The following is a 10,540-nucleotide window of genomic DNA, read 5'->3' as shown; positions in this document are numbered from 1 at the left end:
ATTCCAATATCCATAACCATATATAATACATTAAAAATTAATTGAAAAATTGTAAATGGAAAAGGAATCACCATTTAAGGAATCATTATTTTTAAATTTTTGAATCATTTCTTCTTCTAAAAGTTTCTATCCATATGTAACAATAAAGTTAAAATAGAAAATGTAGTGACACCATTCTTAGTAATAGATACTTATTTATTTTTATCAATTTTTTCTGACAATTTTGGTTATATTTTTCTTTAAAATAATTATTGCCTCGATTTTATTTTTATTTATAATTTTAAAAGATTGGAAATTTTATGTTAAAAATTTAAATAATAGAAAAAATGATTTATTTAACTTTTATCATCATCAATACTACTAATTTATTTGACGTTTTTTCTTAATCTTCATCTGATCAGTAATGTTATTTATATAATTTTCTTAAATCACTTATTTTTTCTTTTTTAACTCTTTTATATATATAAAGTTGGATATGTAAATGATGATGTGACATTTCTTAAAAGCTAAGATTACTATTTATCTAATTTCTCCATTTTTTGAGTTCTTTTGTCGTACTAAATACAATATGTTTTATTATAATTACATTTAATATAGTAAACAATATGTTCTAGGAATTAAAACTAAATTATCATTTCAGAAAAATAAATGTTAAATTATAATTTTATTATGATTAAGGAAAGATAAAGATATTATTTCAATATCACATAACCACATTCAATACATTAGAAATTAATTGGATATAACTGTAAATGAAAAATGAATCACCATTTAAGGAAAATAAATGTTTGCAATACCATAATAATTAAGGAGAGAGTAAGATATTATTTTAATATCCTAATTTGGAACTTTTAATCTACTACTCAATTAAAAAGAAAATGCATTTAATAACATTAAAAAGTTATTAGTTTAATATTTTTTCTCATTGTACTAATTCAATTCAATCAAACTTAATTTTAAAGATAAAATAACAGCTTCATTTTAATTGTTATCAATATATTTTAAAAAATTATCGTGAAAAGGCTTTTCTTGCACCTTATTTTAATTTTCATATACTATTATTATTTTTTCTGTCATTTTTCAATGATTTCTTATTTCGATTTAAATTTTAATGTTTATGCTTAAAATCTGATGGTACAATTAAGGTGGAGTAGAATATAATAAATGATGATTCTTCTACTAAATAAGAAGATATAACGAAATTGAAAGGGTGAATTTTTATTTTTTTTAAATGGATAGGAAATTCTATTAAGGTATCATTACGTGATCATTCAATATATTTTTAATATAAATTTCATTTGCTGATGCATTTGTTTAGTACTCCCTCCGTCTCTAATTACTTGTTCACTTTTCCTTTTATAGTTATCTCTAATTACTTGTCCATTTTGACAAATCAAGAAAGAACATTTTTTTTACCTATTATACCCTCAATTAAATGACTAATTACTTTGAAAATTGCAGAACTTTTCATCTACTTCATAATTAATAGGGGTAAAATGATAAACTCACTATGTCATTAATTGATTTCTTAATAAATGTGTCAATTTAAAAGTGGACAAGTAATTAGGGACAGAGGGAGTATTACAGTGTTATTTGACATTATGAGATATTTCTTAGACATTTAAGGAGAATGGTACACCGGAGTATATATTATATATTAAAGGATCAACTTCATGCAATGGAAGAATTTGTTATTAGCAAATATATTTTAACTTATTTGATAAAAAATATATTCTTCCTCATTTAATAGATGTAAAATTTGTGAAGCTTTATTTTTTTCACAATCTTCATATTATTAAAACAAATAATAATATTACGATTAAACAACAGAGTAAATATAAAATTAATCAAAAATATTTAATTTTAATGATCGTGCGAAGTGCGGCCAAGTTCTCTAATTTAAAACAAAAAAGTCAAATTTAAATGGGTCTACTATAGAATTCCTACAAATCCAACTTCAAAAATTATGTTAATAATGGAAACTAAAAAGTGAAATAAATTTAATTTAGAGTTATCCTTCGTCTGTCCCATTTTATGTGACACTTTTTATTTCTCAAGAATCAAATAGTTTAAGTTTGACCATAAATTTGCGTATGATATCTTCAATTTTTTAAACATGAAATTTATATATTTGTAAACTACGTAAAAATCAAAACATTATAATTCATAATATAATAATTAATAATTCAAAATATTTTAAAGATGTATGAAAAATTTAAGATGAAAGATAAACTAAAGAGAGTAAAAGGGGAGAATGGAAAGTAGAAAAAAAGAATAGTTCATCTTTTTGGTGGGCCTCAATGTACAATTTTTATAGCTTTTAGCCCAACTCTTTAGTGCAATGTTGGTCCTCCCAAACTCCCATTTCTAAATAGGAGTAAAATAAAAAAAAAGAGAGAATTGGAATAGTGAAGACATTGAAAATTGTAGGGAATTATTTGTATCTAAAATATTGAAACACATGCAATCCACATGTTGATTCAACAATAAAGTAGGCCAAACATATATAGTACAATTCATGATCCCTTTTGTACAATTTAATAGTGCAGTGTTGGTACACCTCAACTCTCACTTCTAATAAGTAGTAATATAATAGGAAGGAAATGACGGGAATACCGTTGGTAGTCCAAGGGAACCACCACTTATATAGTATGAATGATGATTATTATATACGATGATGAAGAAAGAAATATTAATTAGCCCTACGTGACCATTTTTGATAGGTTTGGTAGTATTGGTAGGAGAGTCATCCAAATTTTCATTTTTTTAAAAAAAATGTTTGAAGTTATTAATTATTGTGATTTATAATATTTTTTTGTAACTTTGAAATAATGTACATTACTGGTAACTTTGTCCTAGATATGGATAAAATTACAAAATTAACCCTTTTAAAATGTCTTTCAGATATTTTAAGTTGTTAATTATTATTATTTATAATATTTGTTTGGTAATATTAAAATGATATGTGTTATTTTAAATATTTTAAAGCTTTTTAAGTCATTTGTAAATGATATATGTTGTTTCCTTGATTAGGACTTTTTCATTTGTGATATATATATATATATATACTAAACAGGGGCGGCTCAACACAATCAGAGGGCTAAAGCGAATTTCAACTAGAGGCCTAAAATTTAAATAAACTTCATATGCATTAATTTTTTTTTTTTAAAAAAACTTACATTTTTAAATGCAAAGCATACTTAATATTTTTTTTATAAATGATTTATTCGATTTCTTTTACAATTATTAGCTTTAGATAAGATTTTATCAATTCAACGTTGAAAAACATTTCTTACTCGGGCAATTATTATATGAATTGTTAACATAGAATTTGATTCAAGAAGTTGATAATTTTGTATACCCCACATTTTTCTATGCTTGTTGTAATGCTTGAAAATCTAAGAAGAAATAGAAAAAGAATTTACAATTCACTCAACACTTTTCGACTATTGATTCATATTTTTGATAGAATATTACTCTAACTTATCAAAAATTTAAAAAAGAGAGTGTAAAAGGAGTTAAAAGAATAAAATAATGTGAATATTAGTGTAGTGTAAGAAAATAAAACATTTTTTCTTGATTTCTTCTATTTAAATGGAATTAAAGAGAATAAAATATATATGCCTTTTAAAATATATATATTATCATAAATAATCAATCTTTTCTATAAAAATTTAACACATAATTTATTATTGGTAAAAAATTGAGGCCCCCTAAAATTGGGGGCCTAAGGCCAATGCCTTATTCAAATAAGCATAGAGCCGGCCCTGATACTAAATAGAGTATGGGCCGTGCAAAGCACGGGTCCAACATGAAAGGAGTATCATTTTCACAAAAAATAGGATAATATATAAGAGACATTTTCTCACATTAGTGAGTGGGTGCTACAATGTCATTGCAATGAAGAAGTTGATAATATTGCATATATGTGAGAAAGCAAAAGCATTTGCTTTGTGTATTACACAAATCTCAATAACATATGTTCATGTGGTAATTCTCTTCAAGTTGGTCATAGTAGCCATGCAACCATTACGATCAGCAACCATTACGATCAGCAACCAAAATGCTATAACAAACGTGACCAGTACCTGCACATGTTTTTTTTTGGAATCATGCATGTTAAAAATCCAATTTGAAAATAAAACTTAGCAATTCTAGAAGAAGCTTAAATAGGCATAGTCAAAATTAAATTATGATGGAAAAGTTCTCCATGGAAACCAACAACTGAAAATTTCTTCCCTTTTGTAAGTTCATCTGTAAAATCAGGAAGAAAAATGATGTCTTACATAAAAGAGAGGAGACTTTGGCAAATCCTCCTTACTTATTGAACTCAGATGATTTCTTGCTACTAAATTTATCAAAAGAGATTAAAAAAAAAATACTTTCTAATACGATAGCACCATCTATTAACTACAATTTTCAAGTATTTCTTGTTGAGCAACAATGTCACACGTAAATATGAGAATAAGAAGTGCGTCTTCTTCTTGCCAGTTCTAAATATTCCAAGTGATTACTTTTGCTTAGTAGGATCAGATCAGATGGTAATGGTAAGTGCTCAAGCCTCTGTTACTGTTCTCTCTTTATCAGGTATCTTGAGAAATAGATACAATTCTAAACTAATTAATAGAACATAGAAATTTGTAGGCTGTTAATTTTTTTTAATAGTAGCCTATCTCATTTCAGCCATAAGCACCTTTTCTGTCCATCTTTTTACATCAAGTTGTCAGCTCCAAAATGGCGAGAGAACTCTTCAATGTTAGTAATATCCTCGCAGAGTATTTTCTTGCTCAAACATGTCGGACACTTCCTATGCTAATGTAGTGAGCCCCAAGTCCAACTCTCGCAATAATAGATGATACATCTTGGAAGCATTTATCAAAGAAGGATTATCATCAACCTAGAGAGAAATCAGTAATCATGTTAGCTTGAAGTCATGTGTCTGAGAAATATAAAATGATTCAGGAACGTTGAATTACATCAAGTGACTAATATGCTCTGCCTATTAAATTTATGAGATTTAAGCTATATCTTGTACGCTAAGTTTCAACATTAAGTTACATGACTTAGCACACCAATAAACATAGGGCAAGTATGCTCCTTATAGGAGAACCATATCTATTAGTGAAGCTTGACGGTCACTATTAAACTTTTCTTAAAATGTAAGCAGGGATGGTTGTTAAGCCTGTATTGAGAATCTTCCGGGTGAAGCAGAAGAAGGGGGGAATTCTCGATGATGTTCAGAAGGAAAGAAGAGAGTAGCCATACCTTTCGAGATAGCGTAGAGCAGTAGGAGACCAGTCAAATGTTTCATGCAATAGCATGAAATAACTCTTACTAAACTAAAGAAGCAGATGAAGTATCAGATGTTGGATACGAATACATGATATCACAAAACACATCTTTAAGATGAATTTCAGATTACTTTAAGTACTCAAAAGATTCTTATATGAGCTTCTTTCATACAATAGAAGAAAATACCTTTCATATGAATCTCATATTACACCAAATACTCGAGAATTTTGAAAATCAAGTAGGAACAGTTGAACTTATGCAGTAATAAAAAATGAATCTCACATGACCGTTTGAATATCAATCAAACATCTCGCTATTGATGTATAACAAATAAAGATTGTAATTTAACAGGATGAGAAAATTGAAAAGATAGATGTTCAATGTATACTACTTAACCTAAAACTCTATAATTGCTCAATAGTATTTTTTTTATTAGGTTGCGTTAGCTCGTAGGTTGATATTTTTATATATTGCTCAATTCATTGGCATTCAAATCTTTACTTAAAATACAACCTATGATGATTCCCTTCCTCTCCAGGTATTCTCTTCCTTGCGAAAAGGGAGTGTGAAATGCCTTATATAATTTCTTAGCCACATTGTTTTCCTTGACAGAAGATTTAATGGTGTTGTGGTACTAAAGAAAATGAACTATATCAAATGGAGAGTGCAAGATGACTATCCCATGTGCAGATGCATAGAAAAATTGGTATTAGTAGTAGAGAAAAACAAGGTTGCTAAGTACAATATATATGACCTAGGAAATATTTTTCTACCAACATAAATGAACAATCAAAAGGGTAATATACTTTATCACTCAACAATATATCTGCCGTCTGCTCCGGCAATCAAAGGTGTCGAGAAGAGTAACCTATTTCTTTCCTTATACATAAAAAAATGCAGGTTGTTAATACTAACTACGAGTCCTATACAAAGAGGACTTACCAATTAAAATTGATCAAATATATATATTCTTAAGAGATTGTACTTCTTCTATCACCAGTAGTTATAGAATTCTTAGTTACATTTATTGTTCGGTATGGAGAGACGGGGACAACAATAATAGGGAGGGGAAGAGATAAAGAGAAAGATGAACTGAGAGGATAGAAAGAAGAAGTTGGGAGAAAGTGTGAAAATATGACAGAAATACAATATGTGTTTGCCTTTAGAAGCCCTGCAATTTTTATTAACTGCAATAACCATACTAAAAATATGAATCAAGAGATAAATTATCATACCAAAGGTTCTTTATTAGACTTTGTAAAAATTAGGAGTGAAGTGCATCTTTAGATATAACCCTTTCTTTTTATCAAAACAACTTTAAAATAGATGACACATTGGGTTACTTCTAAATCCAACAAATTGAAGCGATAAAAAACTCTCAAAATCAGTATAACCATCTTTGTACTCTTTAATGATTGATCACGACCACAGTAAAATGCATGTCTTTGTACCTATATCAATTTATTCTTAAGAACAAAGCATGTGCCACAACCAATAAAGACAATGACTAGAACCTACAATAAATAAAACAATAAACCAATAGAGCAAGTCAAACTTCATTTCACATCATACTTACCTTACAATTATTCAAAACAACCTTGTCATTTGGCTCAACTTCCGCAGTAAATTTCTTCAAAAAAAATTCCAAATAAGACCTTGATACTTCATCACACCCTGCACCCATTGAAAAGAGCATTCAACATCAATTGAAATATTCTGAAAAAAGCTTTTAGAAAAAAATAAGTCAAAGTACCTATAAATTTCATAATTTTCACGAAAGGAAGTGGGGAAAATGACAAAGAGAGGCAATATTTTTCTAACAGAACTACATGCCCCATTGATAGACTTTATAAATACTATTCAATAGAACTAAATATTCTACTTCTCGAATTCATGAATGATAGATTAGTATTTTGTAAAATAGCATTAGTCAAAAGGCCAAAAAAACAACAACCAAATATTATATACTATAGTTGTTTCAGGCACAACAACAAACACACGGTGTGCATCAAGTCATCAACTAACTCAAAACAATAAGATTTAAAAAGAGTGTAGTTCATACCACTCTAGTTAAGTAATTTGTAATCGAGTCATTAGATGCACGAATGTCACAAATCGACTCCAACGGCAGGAAAAGTCGACGATGTCACATGGCCACTACGGCTACTTCTTAGTTCAACTCTGGCAGCCTATACATGCACCCAGGAAAGGGTTTAGGGTCGAGCCCCGATTTAAATGTTCAGTTGAAGAAACGTCCACCAAATACGGTTCAATTCTCAGCTTTCTATCAAACATGCCTGGATTGAGTGGTCTATTGCATATAGTGACAGATTTAGATTTTTCACCAATGAGTGAGAAAATAGATATGTAGTGGTTATCGTCTGAATGTGGAATCTGAAGATAAGCGTTAAGAGTTCATTGGTATCTACTATCTGTTTAAGTACAAATAAAGTGAACCGTAGAAAATCGTATTAAAAAAATCATAAACTTACTACTATCCAAGCTAACCGCCTAAACAATTTAATACAAAGTAGACAAAAAGTTGACATTTTAATCATCATAAATTTTTTTACTGTAGTGAAAAAATACAACAGGCAAATATGGAATAATATATCACTAGTTGACTTATATGTGTGGCTGAATTATTTTTCTAGCTTTCATCCATTTTGATAAAGCTAGTCATTTTTTTATATGGTACTTCCAGAAATCGAGCTATTCAAATAAGAGTTTTTGTGACTTGTTCTGTATAACCTAAACTTCAAGTTTAAAATATCAATATTGAAATGTAACCTAAACTGTCATGCACAAGATCACAACATCAAGAAGAAAATTGTCTGATTTGCTTGAATATCCATGAACAACCTGATAATAGAACAGTCAATCTAACTATATATAATGATATTACTTGCTATACCTTACATCGAGGCAAGGGAATGCATTCATATCTTTCATCCTTGGTGAAAGAGGGAGAAGTAAAATTTTCAAGTTGTCTTTGCTATTCTTCTGCTTAAGAGGTGCTTAAGCGGCTCGGCTGAAGAATTTTGATTTCCACAACAGGGTTTATCACAACAACAGTGTCACCTCTTGGCTTACCAGATACCTTTCTTCTTACTACTGCATTTGCTGGAACAGCTTTTTCTGCTTGCTATGTTGCTTGGACTCTTCGTGTCGGATACTCCAAAAGTAATGCTTTTGAAAAACTCTATACGAATGCAACAATGATTTAGGAGAGTCTGAGCCATGTAGCCTGCTATAACTCTATTGAAAACACTTAAAGCAGTTTATGCAAAATAAGAAAACTTTGAACAATATATGGACCAGTCAACTTTCTATCCTAAATACTAAAGTTTTCTATAATTACATTGTGCTACAGAACGTTTACCTTGTTCTTCTCTGCACTGCTTGTGCATTTGACACTGAATGAGCCAAAAGGGAACTCATGAAAAATAAGATTGTTAGTTACTGTAATACGGTGGAGAAAAGCGATTTGCTTTCATTAGCAGTTGAAGCATCCACAAGGTTTCTAGTGACCCTGAGAACATGTTGTTTTTTCCCATATGCTTGTCCACCCTTGTGCTTACATCTTGCCATATGCTAGAAAAATAAGAAAATAACATTAAAATTAGTCGTCAAATGGATCAATATTAGCAGATATGAAAGGGAAACAATTCAAAGGAGGAAAGAAAACACATGCGCTACTTTACATTCATGATCTTTTCTCATTTTTTCAAAAAATGGAACTACTCTTAAGATGGAACTATACGTTTGTTCTTTCTCCGAAATCACTTTCGAGTTGTCATTGCTCCACATATAGGCTCTCTTTGTTATATTTCTATGTCATTCACAATACAACTCTCAAGTCAAATTAAAAATTCAAAATAAAAATAACTCCAAATATAGCGAGCTCAAACATTGCAGAAATAGAAAAAAATTGACAAATTCTAAAAGGACGAAAACCCACAGAAAAGCTCCAAATGCACTACAGTAGTACATCAGACGGTCTAGTACATATACATTATCAAAACATACATCATTATATAACACGAAATTAGGAACATGAAAGTGCAAAATTCTACCATAAACTACTCAAAAAGCAGAAAATACACGATAAAAGAACTGGAAATAAAATCAACAACAGATTGTGACTACAAAAAACGTGAACTTGCAAAGAGAAAAAGAGAAAAGTGAGAAGAATAAAAATGGGAAAATCAATTTTCGAACAACCATGAGTAAATCAAACCAAATTAGTAACATACAAGAATAAAATCCTACAACAATGCATTCAAAAATCATAAAATCAAATAAATACCAAAAAGAACTGGAAACAAATTAGGAATTGAAGGATAAAAATAGTTATTTTACAATCATCACATATCATACATGTAATCTTTGAAGAGAAAAAAACAGATGCAGAAGAAGGGCAAAAAGACTCACCCATTTCAAGATGAAAAGAGAAAGGGATAAAGATGATTATACTTTGCAAAGAGAAAGACAATTTGTCTTTATCAAAAGCTGAGGTAATTTCAGTTCCTTACACGTGGATATAAAGCAACTATTGCCAATAAAAATGGGCCAGACAGAGCAAAAAATTTAAAGGCTTTCACTGTACACTATAGAATGCTTATTATAAAAAGAGAAAGTAGTACAATTTAACTTGCTTTTGGTACAATTTTCTTATGCTATGTTAGTCCTCTCCAATTATAGAGAAAGAAGTACAATTTAACTTACTTTTGGTACAATTTTCTTATGCTATGTTAGTCCTCTCCAACTGTCTCTTCTAAATAAGGGGAATATATATATATATATATATAAGAAACTGATGATATATCACACTTGCCACCCACTAACAGAAATCGTGAATGGTACCGCTGGCGAAAGGTCAAATGCACCACATTAATATCGAGGGTTCGAAACCTCCAGTCAGCTATATTTGTTTTCGCTTTATCTTTTTTTTTTTTTTTAGTTAATGTGCGGTTGTGGCTTGTGGGCAAGGGATTCATGTATATTTTTTTTTAGTAAATTTTAGGTTTAGCAAACATAAAAATCATATTTGTATGCTATAGCTAAAGTTTGTATAATTGCGCTCCATAGTCTATATATTTCGGTATATACATAAAAAATTGTATTTGTATATTTCGATATACAAACTAAAACACAGTAATTGTATATAAACAAAATTACTACATAGATACAACACATATGTATACCGAATGGGTCTGTTTGTATATTTTGGTATACAAATGGGTCT

This window comes from Solanum verrucosum, unplaced genomic scaffold (genome assembly GCF_900185275.1).
Source record: "Solanum verrucosum unplaced genomic scaffold, falcon-dt-bn FXZP01000133.1, whole genome shotgun sequence".
In the NCBI taxonomy this organism is placed as follows: domain Eukaryota; kingdom Viridiplantae; phylum Streptophyta; class Magnoliopsida; order Solanales; family Solanaceae; genus Solanum; species Solanum verrucosum.
Note: the sequence above shows the minus strand (reverse complement) of the source record.